The sequence below is a fragment of the Balaenoptera physalus genome, assembly GCF_965194825.1.
Source record: "Balaenoptera physalus genome assembly, chromosome: 10".
In the NCBI taxonomy this organism is placed as follows: domain Eukaryota; kingdom Metazoa; phylum Chordata; class Mammalia; order Artiodactyla; family Balaenopteridae; genus Balaenoptera; species Balaenoptera physalus.
This window is the reverse complement of record NC_138889.1, coordinates 26,645,689-26,664,245: the sequence shown is the minus strand read 5'-3', so window position 1 is coordinate 26,664,245 and position 18,557 is coordinate 26,645,689. Positions and strand designations below refer to the sequence as shown.

Below are 18,557 nucleotides of genomic sequence, written 5' to 3'. Positions count from 1 at the left end.
ATAAACCCAAACATCACATTTACTTACTTTCAGTTACCAACTAAGCATGGTAACACTCATTTTCTCTTGCTTATCAGAAGTTTTAGTGTCTGATTAGTTAAAAGAGAGAGAAGGAAAAATAAATTCATTATTACTTAACAAATGCAATTTAGAGGAGTTTCAAAATACATTAATTCCTGACAGAGAAGTAATGAAAAGGGGTTTATAATGGAGGAAAACCCTAAAGATTGCTGATCTAATAAAATGTCTCACATTATACACTACTTAGTATGTGTTTGGCTCCCCAGGTAGGTTGTAGGCTACTAAAAGGCAGAAACAATGTCTTATTCACCTTTGTTTATCCGGTATGTGAATCAATATGGGCAGGCTGAATTGCTGCAAAGGTAAAAAATGCCACCAGAGAAAGAGGCCTTTTGAAGCCTCCATTAGCCTATCTTCAGCAGAGGGAACTATTTATGGGGTACAAAAAGAAATTATTCTACAGTGTAACTTGGAAATGTGTCAACACTAATGCCACCAGAAAGCATTCCACTTCAGAATATTACTACAGCTAATCAATGAATTTGGTAAAGTAGCAGGATACAAAATTAATGCAAAGAAATCTCTTGCATACCTATACACTAACAATGAAAAATCAGAAAGAGAAATTAAGGAAACACTCCCATTTACCATTGCAATAAAAATAATAAAATACCTAAGAATAAACCTACCTAAGGAGGCAAAAGACCTGTATGCAGAAAACTATAAGACACTGATGAAAGATATCAAAGACAATATAAACAGATAGAGAGATATACCATGTTCTTGGATTGGAAGAATCAACATTGTGAAAATGATTATACTATCCAAAGCAATCTACAGATTCAATGCAGTCCCTATCAAATTACCAATGGCATTTTTCACAGAACTAGAACAAGAAATTTTACAATTTGTATGGAAACACAAAAGACCCTGGAGAGCCAAAGCAATCTTGAGAAAGAAAAACAGAGCTGGAGGAATCAGCCTCCCTGACCTTGGACTACAAAGTTACAGTAATCAAGACAGTATGGTACTGGCACAAAAACAGAAGTATAGACCAATGGAAAAGGATAGAAAGCCCAGAGATAAACCCAGGTACAGATGGTCACCTTATCTTTGACAAAGGAGGCAAGAATATACAATGGAGAAAAGACAGTCTCTTCAATAAGTGGTGCTGGGAAAACTGGACAGCTACATGTAAAAGAATGAAATTAGAACACTTCCTAACACCATACACAAAAATAAACTCAAAATGGATTAAAGACCTAAATGTAAGGCCAGACACTATAAAACTCTTAGAGGAAAACATAGGAAGAACACACTTTGACATAAATCGCAGCAAGATCTTTTTTGACCCACTTCCTAGAGTAATGGAAATAAAAACAAAAATAAACAAATGGGACCTAATGAAACTTAAAAGCTTTTGCACAGCAAAGAAAACCATAAACAAGATGAAAAGACAACCCTCAGAATGGGAGAAAATATTTGCAAATGAATCAACTGACAAAGGATTAATCTCCAAAATATACAAGCAGCTCATGCAGCTCAATATCAAAACAACAAACAACCCAATCCAAAAATGGGCGGAAGACCTAAATAGACATTTCTCCAAAGAAGATATATAGATTGCTAACAAACACATGAAAGGATACTCAACATCACTAATCATTAGAGAAATGCAAATCAAACCACAATGGGGTATCACTTCACACTGGTCAGAATGGCCATCATCAAAAAATCTAGAAACAATAAATGCTGGAGAAGGTGTGGAGAGAAGGGAACCCTCCTGCACTGTTGGTGGGAGTGTAAATTGATACAGCCACTATGGAGAACAGTACGGAGGTTTCTTAAAAAACTAAAAATAGAACTACCATATGACACAGCAATACCACTACTGGGCATATACCCTTAGAAAACCATAATTCAAAAAGACACATGTGCCACAATGTTCATTGCAGCACAATTTACAATAGCCAGGACATGGAAGCAAACTAAGTATCCACTGACAGATGAATGGATAAAGAAGATGTGGCACATATATACAATGGAATATTACTCAGCCATAAAAAGGAACGAAATTGAGTTATTTGTAGTGAGGTGGATGGACCTAGAGTCTGTCATACAGAGTGAAGTAAGTCAGAAGGAAGAAAACAAATACCGCATGCTAACGCATATATATGTAATCTAAAAAAACAGTACTGATGAACCTAGTGGCAGGGCAGGAATAAAGATGCAGACGTAAAGAACGGACTTGAGGACACGGGGGTGGGGGAAGGGGAAGCTGGGACGAAGTGAGAGAGTAGCACTGACATATACACTCTACCAAATGTCAAATGGATGGCTAGTGGGAAGCTGCTGCATAGCACAGGGAGATCAGCTCAGTACTTTGTGACGACCTAGAGGGGTGGGTTAGGGAGGATGGGAGGGAGGCTCAAGAGGTAGGGGATATGGGAATATATGTATGCGTGTGATTCACTTTGTTGTACAGCAGAAACTAACACAACAGTGTAAAGCAATTATACTCCAATAAAGAAGTGGAAAAAAAAAAGCAAGCATTCAACTTCAAAATGAAAATGTAATATAAGTTGCAGTGCATATTGAAATGGGACAAAGTGACTGTTGTCTGACCTGCTGGGCAATATAAATCCTAGAAAAAGGAAACTTGCCAAATTATTACAATTTCTCTAGTTCTATACAGGAACAAGAATCCATTAAAAAGTCAATCTTAACTGCTTGGAAGTCAGATACCAAGAGTGGAAGAAAGGACGTCATGAAGTAAGGGGAGACATGTACTTTCTTTTGTCCTTGTTCTAGATTTACCAAACAACATCAGATCTTGTAATCCCTGCGTAGATTTTTCAGTTGGGATGATTTCACTATAACCAGCTGTCAAATTTAACAGTAACAATTCTCATTATAAATTAATACATTTATTTTCAAATATAAATGTAAGTTTGAACAGCAAGAGCAACTTTATCTAGAGCACAATCACCCCCAAATGAACTGACCATGATATACAGAAGTGGAAAATTCCACCAGGGAACAGGAATCCAGAGTTTCAGATATCAGCTTTCTTATCTACAATGCTAGAAGCATGTTCATAAAATTTTGCCAAAACCACATTCTATTATTTAATGAAGTAATGAAGCAAGCTTGTCCAAAAATTGTCCCATAAATTATAACACCCATTATATTTTCTTGTATTTATGATTATTATACAGAATAATGGAATAGGACACTTTGAAATTAGCAAAACATTTTTCTCTACTTAACTTCACCGTATGTCGTATGAACTTCTTACACTAGAAGGGGAGGGGAGAAGCTAACCAATTTTGCGGTACTCTATGACAATACAACATCGTTTAGAGAAGAGCAAGCTTAGTGTGGGTCTAGATCCAGCAAGTAACCCACTGGATTACATCCAGTCACTTTAGTTGTAACTCAGGATGTTTTCAAACAAAATGAACTTCAACCTCTGGGCCTTAACAACTCTTATAGTTTCTGGAACTCTCATTCTATTCTGACTCTGCAGAAACAAGAGAGGGCCTAGAGCCAAAGGATACTAGTGAAAGAGGTAAGAAATCAATGACTAGATTGGTCGATGAATCAAACTGCCTGATTGAACCTTAAAATTAATGGAGAATTTGGGTGTGATTACAGGACTTTTGTTGTTTTCTTTATCCAGTTTGTACATAGCAAGTTTTCTAACAATGAGAAATCTATTTTTAAAAATCTATTTTCTTTCTATAAAAACCTGTAAAGTGAAGGGACCAGAAGAGAACATAACATTAGAAGACTTCTTTGACTCCTCATTTTGAATCCTTGTGCTAATGTGGATTCACAGCTCACCTTTGTTTCTCCCCCAACCTCCTTATTACCTGCGATTCTCTCAGCTGACAATTCAAGGTTTCCAAACTGCTGACTTAAAGCTCCCTGGACTCGCCAATGGGGCATCCGTCATCATCAAATATTATTTATTTATTACATTCACACTAATGGACCCCATCAGAATACTTTATGTTTTTTATAGTGCCTCACAATTTACAAAAACTTCTCTCTACCCTCTTTGATTTTTGATCCATTTGACAGTGCTGTGGAGTTACAGACGAAGAAACCAAGACTGAGAGAGGTGAAATGAGTCACCTAACCGATGTTGTTCAAAAGCGGCAGATTTAGGTACAAAATACAAACCCCCAACACTAAGTAGAGTGCTTCTGCTAGCCCACCATGTTCCCTCCTACATGATTCTGTTAAAATAATTTCAAAGTAGAGGATTCATCTTTCTTTTTTTTCTATAACCAAATGTTTGATGACAATGGATGAGGCTGCAAAAATACAGGTTGGTGCCATCTCTCTCTATAAATGCTTGACTTCTTATGTGATCATTGAATATGACTTCAATATTATATTTTCCCATATATTTTATAATAGATAAAATATTCCATAATAATTGCAGACTCGGTTTGCATAGAATTAAATCAGTTATCATAGAATTATGATTATTTTACATTTTACTTGGAATTTTGTATATAAATATACCCTAACACACGCCAAGCAATTTAATAAATACTATGCACACTACTGAAGTATATAACCTTCTGCAATACCTGGTAATCATCACAGTATCATCCCACAGTCAATAAAAGAGAAGGCTACCAATATCAAGCCCTCTAGAAAATCAGAGTTAAGCAGAAACACACACACACACACATCCTCACACAAATAGAGAAGTGTGGAGAGAGAAAAGCATTTGAGGTATTTGAAGGTAACTGCACCTGTGGAGTAGAAAGCTGCAGCTTGTTCAAGGGAGCTGATCTAGCTCAGGGATGATCAAATCAAGTTAATAACCGTGTCTTTTTTCAGAAGAGGGGTAGCCTTTGCAGTAGTACACCACTCCTACCTAGAAACTGCTTAGTGGAAATAGCCCACCAGGCAGGCAATTGCAATAATCCATGGTGACCTTTATTACCATCTTCTTAATGGTATCCTTTTCAATTCAGCAAATATTTTTTTAGTTCCTGACAGTATGTCAGGCTCTGGGAATATAGAAAAATAATAGATAGAGAGCCTGCCTTCATGAAATTCACAACACAGCAGTGAAGAAAAACAGTAAAGAAACAATTGGGATGGGACCTAACCTAATTTGAGATTTCATGCAAGGCTTTCCTCATGAAGTGATATTTCATCTGACACAAAGAATGAAGTCAAGTTGCTCAGGTTAACAGAAAGGGAATAGGAACTGCTGTTCTGTTACCTGAAAACTGGGTTCGCTTCTTAGTGGGTGTTGAGCTAAAAGACACAGCCAAGCCAAAGAGTGGGAGAAGGAAGGATTTATTACTTGCAGCAAGTAAGAACAACAGGTACCTTTCCCAAAGCAGTGTCTCCCCAACAGCAAAACTGGGGAAGTCTGAAGCTGAGGGTATATGCATATTCATGAAGGGGCTTGAGCAGAGAAGAATTCAGCATAGAATTGGGACAAAGGTTGACAGAGTCCAAGCTTTAGTTGACCAAAATCTCGTGGGTCAGAAAAGCTCAACATCATCATTCCTTAGGTTCCAGCTGCACTGAGCAGGGGGTGGGGTTGGGGGGCTCAATTCTGTAAAACAGCCCAAGAATGTGCTTCAGGCTATCTTTACCACTGAAACAGAACTGAGAGCCTTTATAACTAATTTATTCTTTGCTACTGTTACTTTTCTTGCCTAAGAACACATTTGTTCTTTTGTTCCCTTAAGATCACTAATTACTGAGACCTGTTCAAGGGCATTGTGTCCAGGCTTAGATCACAAAATGGCTTAGGTCTTTCTCTAATGTCAAGAAAGCCATGCCTGGTTCTCTTTCTCCAGGGACCCCCTACCCTATCTGCTTATAGGGTCTCAGCAGAGAGAATGGTATTGTGAATTCTCCAGCGTGCCTGGAGCCTAGAGATGCAGCTCATCCAAAGAAATTAGCAGCTACCAAATCTCTTTCAAACCTGTGGTACAAACTGAAAAGAGTACCAATTCTTGGTTGATTATTTCAAACACTGACCATGTGCAGAAGGTGTGGGTTAGATGAGCTGAGAAAAGGTTTAAAAAAGGTTTCCTTGACATTTTATGAATTATTGCTTACATTTTTACCAGCATCCAGGTGGTCTTTGTGCTCTAAAGCTGTTTTTTTTTTTTATTGGTACCAATTTTAGACTCTATCACCAAATGTAGTAGGCAGAATGATGTCTCCCCAAAACTGTCCATGTCCTAGTACCCTGGAACCTGTGAATAGTTCACCTTACATAGTGTGATATTATGATATAAGAAATACATATTTTAGTCTTGGTTTCTGGCCAGATCCTAAAACCCTTGTAATTTTCTAAATGATAAGCGTGAAAGGAGCACCTTTTTTTGTTTGTTTGTTTGTTTGTTCGTCTCCAGTTCCTGAAATAGCTGCAGAGTGATAAAGGTGAAAGAATCATCTTTTGTTATTCATAACAGGCCCTCTTCAACCACATCAGAGTTTATGTTAATAATATGACTTTAAGAAAGCCCCTAAGGATGGGAGACTGGCTGCCAAGGAAACCAGCAAGTGATTAGAGGGCTGGAACTTTCAGCTCCACCCCCAGGGAGGGGAGAGGGGCTGGAGGCTGAGTTACTCACTAATGACCAATGAGTTAATCACTCGTGCCTACATAACGAAGCATTCATAAAAACCCTAAGCAAGGTATTCAGAGATCTTCCAGGTTGGTGAACACTCTGAGGTGCTGGGAGGGTGATGTACCTGGAGAGGGCATAGAAGCTCCATGGCCCCTCCTCCATGGCTTGCCCTACGCATTTCTTCTATCTTGCTGTTCCTGAGTTGTATCTTTTTATAATAAACTGGTAATCTAACAAGTAAACTTTTCTAGAGTTCTGTGAACCACTCTAGCAAATTATCAAACCCGAGGAGGAGGTTATGGGAACCTCTGATTTATAGCTGGTTGATCAGAAGTACAAGGTGACAACCTGGGACTCGTGAGTGGTGTCTGAAATGGGAGGTTGGGGGATGGGAGCAATCTTTTGGGACTGAGTCCTTAACCTGCGTCATCTGCACTAGCTCCAAATAGTGTCATAACTAAATTGTAGGACACCCAATTTGTGTCTGGAGAGTTGAAGAATCGGTTGATGTGAGAAAACCATGCACCCCCACCCTGACATTTGTTGTCAGACGTATTGAGTTTAGGAAAATACAGTTTTTTCCTTTTACATGGCAAAAGGGACTTTGCAGATGTGATTATGGTTAAGTACATTGAGATGAGTCCTTAAAAGGAAGAATCTTTCCCATCTGTGGTTGAGGAAGGTATGACTACAGAAGAAGAGTCAGAGAGATGCAAATTTGCTGGCTTTGAAGATGGGGGAAGGGGCCAAAGGCCAAGGAATTTAGGTATCCTCTAGAAACTGAAAAAGGAAAGGAAATCCACTCTCCCTAGAGCCTCCAGAAAAGAACAAAATGCTGCTGACCCCTTGCTTTTAGCCCAGTGAGACCTGTGTCAGATTTCTGCCCGAAGGAACTGTAAGATAATAAATCTGTGTTGTTTTCAGTTACTAAATTTGTGGTAATTTTTTATGACAGCAATCGAAAACTAATACACCAAGTTAACTTAGTTGCATATGACACTTAAAATAATACTTGAATCATATTATTTCACTATTTACATTCATCTCAATGAATGGCCTTAGTAACAAAATAATCACATCAAGTAAAAAGCCTATTAAGTAACTTCAGACAAAGTTGATCAGGAGCCATCCTGGATTAAAACACTTTCATCATTTGCTGGGAAAAAAATGAAACCATGCCATCAAGACAGAAACTACTGAACTAGTTTTATTCAAACCAACAAAAGAAAAATTGGAAATCCAGTGATTTCCTTACATATTATGTCCTGCATGATTCCTAGGTAGTCAAGAATACAAGGGAAACATATTAATACTCACCGTCTATACAATAAAAGGGAGACAAGTGCCAGTCACTGTATTGAGCTTTTACATATATTATCTTACTGGATTTTCATACAAACCTAAAATGTAGGTAATATTTTGCAAAAGTTCAAAGTTTTTTAACCAAGTTGATATGACAAATAGTAACACTAGATTAAAATCCAAACGAGATTCTAAAGCCTGTGTTCTTTCCATTCCTCTATGCTAAGAAAATGAAATAATTGTGGGAAGAAAGATAGCAAGAAGGGTGCCCAGTTCCAGAATGACGTCCTCTCAACTCCTACGGCATTTGCATTGTAACCTTCCTTCCCATTTTCTACATCCTGTCTGTAGTGTTTTATATGCCTGTTGTATTTGTTTTACTAGATTATAAATGCAGAAACTGTCACGGATATTTTTGTGCCTCCCCCTTATATACATATCCACACAATATCTAGTACTGTTATTATTGTTGTTGTTACTATTGTTACCATTACTATTATTACTGTTACCACTGTTATTGTTTACAGTAGTAATAACAATATCTGACACTTGTTGAGTGCACACTATGTACCAAGCACTGTTCTAACAATTTCACAATTTCATAATCCTAATGCATTTAATCCTCCCAACAATCCTAAAGGTAGGTACTATTTTTTTTTTTTTCTGCCTGCACCATGCAGCATGTGGGATCTTAGTTGGCTAACCAGGGATCCAACCCGTGCCCCCTGCAGTGGAAATGTGGAGTCTTAACCACTGGACCACCAGGGAAGTCCCAGGTAGGTACTACTTTTATTGCTCTTTATAGATAAAGAAACTGAGGCACAAGACATTAAGTAACTTGCCCAATATCACACAGCTAGTAAGTGGTAGAACCTGGAGAGCAGCCCAAGCAGTGTGGCTCATAATCATTGTTATATTGGAAGTACAGTAGCCCCCTCCCCTTTATCCATGAGGGATACATTCCAAGAACCCCAGTGGAAGCCCGAAAACGTGGATAGTACTAAACCCTATATATGCTATGTTTTTTCCTATACCTACATACCTATGATAAAGTTTAATTTATAAATGAGGTTAACAACAGTAACTAATAGAATAGAGCAATCACAACAATATACTGTTATAAAAGTTATGTGAATGTGATCTCTCTCAGAATATCTTATGGTACAAATTTAATGCCTTTTCCATCTTAACTGAGCATTTATTACACACTGCGGCTGTAACTTTTGCAGTTTGAGGTGCTGCAGCAACACTAGCACACATTTCTTTTTCCTTCTTCACAACTTCACATCTAGAAGATTTGTTCTTACTATATATCTTAGCAACCTCAGTTGACAACTTTTTTTCCTTATTAAGTAGAGAACTTTCACCTTTTCAATTAAAGAAAACACTTTATGGCTTCTCTGTGGTATATCCAAATTGCCAACATCACTACTCTTTCATTTGCGGGTCATTTTTAAGTAAAATAATGGTGACTTGAACACAAGAACAGTCAATCTGATAACCAAGATGCTACAAGTGACTAATGGGCAGGACATGCAGGACAAAGGGATGATCCAAGTCCCAGGTGGGATGGAGCAGACGGCACAGGATTTCATCATGCTACTCAGAGCAGCACGCAATTTAGAACTTATGAATTGTCTATTTCTGGAATTTCCATTTAATATTTTCAGACCTCAGTTGACCACGTGTAACTGAAACCGAGGACAGTGGGGATACTACTTGCATTTATTATGAACTCAAAAAACCTTTATTGTTATCCTAACAAAAGTGAGGTGGCTTAATAAAAATAACTGTGTCAGGTGCCATACTAAGTGCTGATATATGTTGTTTCATTTAAATCTCACAAAAACTTTTGTAAGAAAGGGATTACAAGTACAATTGAATAGGTGAGAAACTGAGTTTTAGCTGTTCAGTTTGTATTTTCTCATCCTACACACTGCCTCCCTGATAAGAACAAAAATAAAATATACAATATTGAGGATTATAATACCATACAGGGAGACCAATTGATACAAATTACCCTGCATCTCTAACAATGGGCATTAACACACTAGTTTGATTATATGTTCTACAATTAATTATTTTAATAAGGGGTGTTCTAATGAAAATAAGATGACATAAAATCTATTTATGATATCCTCCCTCTGTCCTCCAATTTTTGATTGGCTGAAATGAGAAAGTCTGAAACACATATTCAACTCACCTATTCTCTTTGGACACAGGTCAGAGAAACTTGAGTCCTACCGCCTACAAGGGGGGAGGGGGCAGCACTAAACTGTGGGCAACATGTAGAGGATATGGCCTCTACCTCCAGGATTCTCCCTCTCCCCAGACTCCTGTGTGAGAATTCTAAGAGGGGTACCAATGTGAACACCATCCAAAGGCTAGGAACAGGAGCTCCAGGAGGGCTGACAAGTTGGGCGCAGGGATGGGGGAAGGGTAGATTCAGAAAGATGGGACTAGTATTGGGTAATCAGTGTGCTGCTGTTTCAAGAGTCTAGATGACTAGAGTTTATGACCCTGTGACAGAGGTACAGCCTTCTCTCTACCCAGCCCAGTCTGGCAAAGGCACGGAAGAAAACAGACTAACGCTGTTCTCAATGGGCAGCCAAGAAGCCACGACCCATAAAATTTTAAATTCCTAATACTGCCTGCCCGTTGAGGCTGAGGCTGAATAGGAAGTTTGAAGAAGTTTTTTTTTTAACTTTGGAAAATCTAAATGTACATACCTTGTGGATTATCAAACAAAAATACAGATTTCAAAACTTGAGGGTTTTGTTTGTATTTTTTTCTGTTTTGTGTGGTTTAAACTGTAAAACGTAATCCTCAAATGAAGATAATCATCTGGTCTGCAGTTAGAAGAATGAAATCAACAGCGAAAGCAAAGCACAAATAAAGAGACAGGCAGAGAATCCCACTGTGGTTTGGGTTCCCGCCTCCAGCTGCTTCTCTGCTCTCTGTGGTTTGGCACTTTTACCCTCCTTGAATTCTGTGAAGTCATAAATCCTCTATTTTACCTACAACAGTGGTGAGCTGGATTTCTCTGCTAACAATCAAACTAATACACTATTTAAACACCAGCCAGGCACCAAAAGAAAACAGGAGTCTAAGCCTGAATTAGAAAGTTCCTGAGGACTGGGCCTGGGAGGCAAATGGAGATTGCCTGTGAAGATTTCCTGTGAGTCATTCGAGTCTTTCAACACTCCACAGGCCTCAAACCAGAAAAACTCATTCCCCTCCTTAATCTGCTTCATTTGCTCCTAATTTACACCTCCCAACTCTCAACTACTCTCAGCCTTTTCAACTGAACCATCACTATCAGGCAAGGAGAAGTAAATGAGCATTAGTGGGGAACCTGATACAAGCCCCAATGTTTTCAACTCTCTGGTGGTATCTGTAAAATCTATATAAATTGCATTATGTATAGAGACACCATTTAATATAAAAGTAATGGCAAAATATGGGTATTTCACAGGTAATATGAGTATTTCTCAAAAGTGGAGACAAATAAGGCCAATAAACATACACAGAGACCCAGCTTCACTAGTGATCAGGGATATGCAAATTAAGAGATACTATTTTACATTCATCTGACTGTCAAAAATTTTAAAGTCTGATAATATCAAGTGTTAGAAAGGTTATTTGTTTCACAGGACCTCTCATACTCAGCTAGTGGGAGTGTAAATTGATACAACCACTTTGGAAAAAGTTTGGCATTATTTTATAAAGTTGAACAATCACATACCTTATAATCCAGCAATTCCCCTCCTAGATGTATGTATATGTGCATGTGTGTGTATAAAAGAAGCTCTTACAAGTGATCAATAGGAGCCATGTAGAAGAATGTTCCTAGAAGTCCTGTTCACTATCGCAAAAAACATAGAAAAAAGCCCAAATGCCCATCAACAGAATGAGTAAATAAAGTGTGGTATACTCACAGGAAATAATATTATATGAAGCAAAAGGGAGTGTTTTGCAGCATCAGGCAACAATACGGATGAAACTTAGCAATGCGATATAGGTGGGTAAATAAATCCCAACAGATTATATATAGCATACCATTTTTAAAAAGTAAAAAAAAAAAAAAAGATAATAAAAAATAATTTTTTAGAAATACATAGAGGTACCAAACTATATCAAAATGAGAGCAAGGAAATGGTGAAAGGAGGATTCAGGATGGTGATTATCTTTGGTTGGGGAAGAAGGGATATGAAAGAGGAGATGACCAATAGGTCGATGAAAATTACCATCACAATTCCAGTTTTAGGGCTGGTTGTAGGTATACAGGAACTTATTGCACAAAAAAAATTAACTTATTCATGGGCCAACAATGAAAGGGTGTCATGAGCCAGGGATTATGATTAATCCACTTCTGTGCAACTGGAATCTAAAAAATAAATTAAATGATGCCCCAGAAAGAGCATTATATTTATCCTGTGACTTTATATACTCTCTGGCACCCCAAGGCGATACAAATAACCCAGAGCAAAAACCCTAGGGGGTAAATTGTCCAAGGCCTTTTTTTTCTGTTTATTGCCCAGCTCATAGGAGGCAGGGTCACCACACTGGTTAGTAGCACAGGCTCTGTGGCCAGACTGACTTGGTGGAGGAGATGAAACCTGGCTGCTTTCCTTACTACTGTGTGACTAATCCTGTTAGGGAATATGATTTAACCTCTCAGTGCCTCAGCTTCCAAATGTGTCCAGTAGGCTGGCAATGATAGTATAATACTTACTGCAGAGTATTATTGTAAGGATTACATGAGTTAATCCACATGAGGTGCTGGAATAGTGAAGTTGCTCTAGGTATACTAGGTAAACTTTACTCAACAAAGATTGGCTTTTATTATTTTTTTTATCTCTGGCTTGATACCACAGTGAAAAGCTTAAGAAATATTCTAAACTCTTTTGCGCAGTACTCCTCTGGGAAGCTCTAAGCTTCAAGCTCTCAATAATACTAGCCTCAAGCTCTCAGTTGGATTTGTTGGACTGAAAAAACTGAGTTAAAACGTTCCTTAAATACTCTGGTTTCCAAGAAATGACTAGAAAGAAGTTCGGTACCCAAAGGTGGTTTTTCATGGAATCTTTCTCTGCATCATTAGCATAAATAACCAAGTTTTTGTGACATATTACTTATCTGATGACTTTAATTAACATAGACTCCTGTAACCATCCAAAAAAAAGTCCCAAAATTTGTGGACTTAAAGTTTTTATAATTTATTAAAATAAAAACCATTTAAATATTTATACAGGGCCTATTTATACTTTCACTATGAGCAATTCTAAGAAACTGGGTTACCTGGTTTCTACAGCGTTAACAGGTTAGAAGTCATAATTTAGAAAGAATGCAGACTTTCAGAGATATGCTCAGTAATACAGAAAAAAATCATGTGTGACAACTGTCAGAAAGAAGTCAGAAAAAATAAGACAAAAAATTAACCTCTGATCATATTATGGCCACTCAGCATAATAATTTTAATCATCATAATCATCATAATGATGATCCTGAATCATGAAGAAAAGGTGATATGTTGAATGCACTTTGTTTATTAAAAGGCAAGTAGTCTCATATATCTGTTTTAAATATACCATGAAGACTTCAAAATAATGGGTTTTTTCCCTTGGTAAAATCTCCAGGATTAGTTGCAAATGGACCCACTAAGTAATTCAATGGGTTGGTCTACCCTAGAAAGTTGTTTGATACAAACCAATTAAATGTTGAAGAACTGCTGCCCAAAATTATGAATAAATTAATTAACAGAAGTGAGTAATCCATTACATAAACAGTGTCATTTTAATTGGGTTTAAAAGTAAATTTTAATACTTTAAAAGAGTGGGTCATAAGTTTTCTGTAAAATTCACCTGCATGAAATGATTCATTTTCTCTGATGTTCCTCAGTAAATAATAATATAAGGAAGTTTTATAAATTTTTAACAAACTTACCAAAACTTATATACACAAGCAGTTACATTGAGAGCCAATTCGCTTCTTCCACAGCTATGGCTAGTGAAAAATTACCTTTTTTGTCACAATATGGTAAATGTAACGAGTTAGGAAACAGGTAACTGAAGGGCATAGAGGAAGTGCATCCAACAGAGAGACAGCAAGGAGCCAGAAGAAGACTGCCTGACTTGATGCTGTCTACAAAGAGTCTTTAAGCAGCCATGAGGTCAGATAGGAAAGCATTCAAGGAAGGAGGTACAGGTGTAAAGATGCAGACTATGATGTGTAACAGCAAGGGGCTCAGAGGCATGCTGTTATTACTGGGCCGCCACATGAGAGATGGATGTTCTGGGAGATAAGCTTGGAGAGGGAAGTGGGCCAGTGATAGGGGGCCTTACAGTTCACGTCAAGAACCTTGAGTTCTCACAAAAGGACAAATATTGCATGATTCCACTTATATAAGGGATCTAGAATAGTCAAATTTGTAGAGACAGAAAGTAGAATGGTGGTTACCAGGGGCTGAGGGGAGAGGGGGATGTAGTTAGTGTTTACACAGGTTCAGAGTTTCTGTTTGGAATAATAAACAAGTTCTGGAAATGGAGAGTGGTGGTGGTTGCAAAAACATTGTGAATGTACTTAATGTCACTTAAAATGGTTAAAATGGTAAATTTTATGTTATATATATTTTACCATAATAAAAACCACTAAAAATATAATAATTGTGTTCAGGTAAAGAAGAAAACAAAGGAGGGAGGAGGGAAGGGGGGAGGAAGGCGAAGAGGGGAACAACAGCCAGAAGCAGTAGCAATAGCCACAGCTTGAGCTCCATCCAGTAACCAGTGGCTCTCAGTCTTGTTTTAGCTGCAGAACCCTCTCTTCAAACATCTTGCACAGAAGCCCAACTATAAACCAGGCAAAGCAACAGACTGGTGGGGGCCAGAGGCCAGCCCAGGAGCCACCAGCTTCTGTTTCCTAACTTGCCCCCATAATGGACCGAGAGGAGCCTCCAGGGAACCCCAAGAGCTCCCTCAATTTGCAAACCACTGGTGCAGGTGATGGGAGGAAGCCAAAAGGTTTCAGCCTGAACATGGTGCAGTGAGATTTCTGAGATAGTACTGTAAAATAGTCTGGTTTGGAATCAAATGAAACTATTTCAACTCTGCCTCTCACTAACCATGTGCCCTCAGGCAAGTTACTTCTATGCTATCAAAGGGACTAAAAAAATTTTTTATAAGGACTGATGAAATGTTAGTAGGATGCCTTGATAGGGGGTAAATTCTCATTTGATGGCAGCTATTGGTACCCTTTAACTTTATTTGACATTACTCTAGTTCCTGTGAAATAAGATGATTTAGGGTAGGTGGAGGCATGGATGGAAGCTACGACAAAAGTCCAAGTAATGATAAAGGCCTAAACTGAAGTAGTGATGATAAGGATTGGAGGGGAAGGTGGACTCCAGAAATATTCTGGAAGTGCTGTCAAGATGGGAAATAAGCACTGGCAGCCATCTCATATTCCTCCAAATCAACCTGAAGAAAGGACAAGAGATAAGCAGGAATAACCCGAAGGTTATTCCTAGAACTGGTCTGGGGGAGGGAGAGGACTATACCCGGGGCACAGAACAGCCAGAGGCCAAGTGGAAGGCTTTTAATGTCAACCCTTACCTCTCCCCTACATTGCATTACTGCTTATCCCTTTAACAACTTCCTGCAGTGTTGAGAAGTTAAAAAGGTTCAGGCTTTCTAACCAGGAGCCATTCCTCCACCCACCTCCCTCCAAGCTCCTAGGGCTAATAGGCTACAACCTAGAGAGACTGCCTCCTCCTTCTTCCAGAGCAGCTGGTGATAAAGCCATGGTCACAGAACAGCCTGATGGAGGGGTGCCAAACAAAAGCAATCAACAGTGGTTCTGTAATGCCCAAGGATTCTCCATTCTGGGATTCATCTTCTCCCTTCTACTTAAAGTCACCTGGAGGGACTTGGCCAGGCCTGGCCACTGACTCTTCCCCAGTACACAAGGGGACATGTATGAGAATGCTCATCAGTGTTGTTTGTGGCTGGGAGTTGGAAACTATCTGAGTGTCCATCACTGAAGGACCGTGGAACCACAGATAGTTAGAAACAACAGGCTAGATCAGTGATTCTCAACCAGGGTCATTTTGTCCCCCAGGAAACATCTGACAATGTCTGGAAAGATTTTTGATTATCACAACTCAGAGGTAAGGGGGTGGAGGGAGTGCTATACTAGCATCTAGAGGGTAGAGGCCAGGGATACTGCTACATCCCACAGTGTACAGGCCAGCCCCCAGAGCAAAGAATTATTTGACCCAAAATGTCAATAAGGCTGAGATTGAAAAACAATGGAGTAGAGGAAAAAAACATGACTGGGTCATAAACATATAGTGCTGAATAGAAAAAAAAAAATTTTTTTAAAGAGATGTGATCTATTATAAAATTCCTATTTGGAATTAAGAATTCATATAGTCACATCCGATATTCATTATGTATGTATTTGCAAGGTAAGCGCTACACTTGGCAGAGAATATAATAGTGACCAAAACTAGATTGGATTGCTTACCTGCTGAAGTCTAGTAGAAGAGGCAGATATTAATTAATCTTGCAAATTAAAAGGGGAAGGGAGAAGATATTTTGGAGACTGGTAGGATCTAGAACTCCCTAATCCCCCACTTGCAAAGGCCACAAAAAGTTCTTCAATTTACGGTACCTTTCAGGAGGGCTACATACCGGCTTAGGATTGTGTTGTGCACACAGTGAGTGCTCAATAGATGTTTGTTGAGTGAATAGATGAAGGCTGTACAGTTAAACACCACTAAATGACTCCTTCAAAAGTTTCTGCACCTTAACCTTTGAAATGAGGAAACCAAACAGAAAGTCAGAACCAAAGGGCCAGGCCTTTTACTAGACAGTAACAAGGAGTACACATGTAGACTGACCAACTACTATTGTTCATTCCTCCTCAAGACTGTGCCCCCCTCAAACCAAGCTATTTGCAGTTCCCTGAGCAAAATACTCTTTGGCATCTCTAAGCCTGGACTGTCCTTCCTCACCTAGTCCACCTGGAAAACTCTTATTCATGCTTCAAATTCCCTATCACCTTCTCTGTCGAGCTCCCTCATGCTGGTGGACTTGATCTCTGGCCTCCTTTGTGCCATCTGTACTTTGTGCTCACCTCTACAGTACTTATCATAACTTCTTTTTTTTTATGATTTTTTAATCATAACTTCTTACCATAATTTGATCATGAGTTCTCTGGGAACAGGAACTATATCCTATTCATCTTAATAGCACAGAGACTAGTCTAGAACCTAGAACATCATAGATGCTCAAGGTTTGTCAAATGAAAGACTGAATGAATGAATACATGTCCTGCACTGTACTACAAAAAGAATGGGACAAAACCTATGCCCTCAAAAAGCTTATCATCTATTTGATGGGAAAAGGATAAATATGTGAAATAATAATCAACAATTTTTGCTAGAGATATAAATTTGATAGTCATTAAAAGAAACATGCCTTTTTTCATATTTGAATTAGAATATACGTTAGGATGTAATCTGCTAGATAGTATACATACGATTAAATAAATATCCTCAGGTATTCCTGGAAATCCATATCCTCCTATCATAGTATTTGTCATTTGAGTTGATAGCAATAAGTGACAAAAGCTGAAATTACAAGCAGAGTCTACTTGGAAACAGAGAGTGCTCATTATCATGAATGCCTGGCATGTAGTGGGTCCTCAATAAATTTTTATTGAACGAGTGACCTGATATTCTTAATCATAGAGAAAAAGTTATCTGTCTACTACTGAGGCAGGCATATCAGGAGTTGGTGTTACCTAGAATATATCCCTCTCATAATGAAAACAGAACCAGCTCAAGGTCCTAAACTTTTCCTCTGTTATTTAGTACCCAGTTGCCGAAAGAGGTATCATTGCCTCCTTTTGGTAAAAGGAGTAGAAAACAGTTGTGTGGTCACAAACTATTCCTTTATATCCTATCCATACGGTGATAACATCTACTCACCAACCTCTCTCCATCCCATAACGGTTAGGGATTCATGGAGCTAAACTCAAATTTAGGGGATGAGTTTTAATACTGAGAGTTTAAAATACTGAATATAAGCAGTCCTGGATATTGGGTAAACTGCATTTTTCTGATTGCTGGGTTAGACAAGGAGAAACTGCAAACAAGAATTCGTGTTTGGACGGTTGCCAGAGGTAGGACTGAAAATCTTAATGAACAAAAGAGCTCAGCCAACCAAAAAAAAAAAAAAAAAAAGCTCCAGCCCAAGACCCTCAGAATAAAGATCAATAAAGGGAAGAGTGTAGGGAGTATGGCAGAATGGAAAGGAAGCCTCAAGAACCTTAGTCATCCCTCATTCATTCATTTATGGGGTTGTGGGAAATACAAAAATTTTAAAGACTTGATTCCTACTGTTAAGGACTTCGTCCATCAGGAATGCAAGATACACATAAATAGCTATCACACAGGGAAGAAAGTAAAAATCCATAAGGGAGGCACAAAAAAAGTGTGTTCAGAGACAGAAGAAATCTTATATCTAGGAAGCTATCAGATGTTCCTGGTAAAACATACCAGATTTTGAAAATATTAGAGCATTAGGAAAAAACAATTATTGCTTATCCTTG

At 38.4% G+C, this 18,557-nt stretch overlaps 1 protein-coding gene and 1 long non-coding RNA gene across 8 annotated transcripts in view; one reads left to right on the top strand and one right to left on the bottom strand.

Moving 5' to 3' along the window:
• Positions 1–18,557, top strand: part of LOC309636385 — a 132,019-nt gene that overhangs the window by 8,004 nt on the left and 105,458 nt on the right. The window lies entirely within an intron of this gene.
• Positions 1–18,557, bottom strand: part of SLC35F2 (solute carrier family 35 member F2) — a 117,701-nt gene that overhangs the window by 66,497 nt on the left and 32,647 nt on the right. Inside the window, exon 2 of one of the 7 annotated variants that reach the window (XM_082409508.1) lies at positions 28–89. The exons of 5 other annotated variants lie outside the window; for them this stretch is intronic. The gene's annotated coding sequence lies outside the window, so the exon portion shown is untranslated. Of the gene's footprint in view, positions 1–27; positions 90–16,633; positions 16,754–18,557 lie in introns of all 7 variants that reach the window. One more of the 7 variants, XM_082409507.1, reaches the window with a different exon arrangement.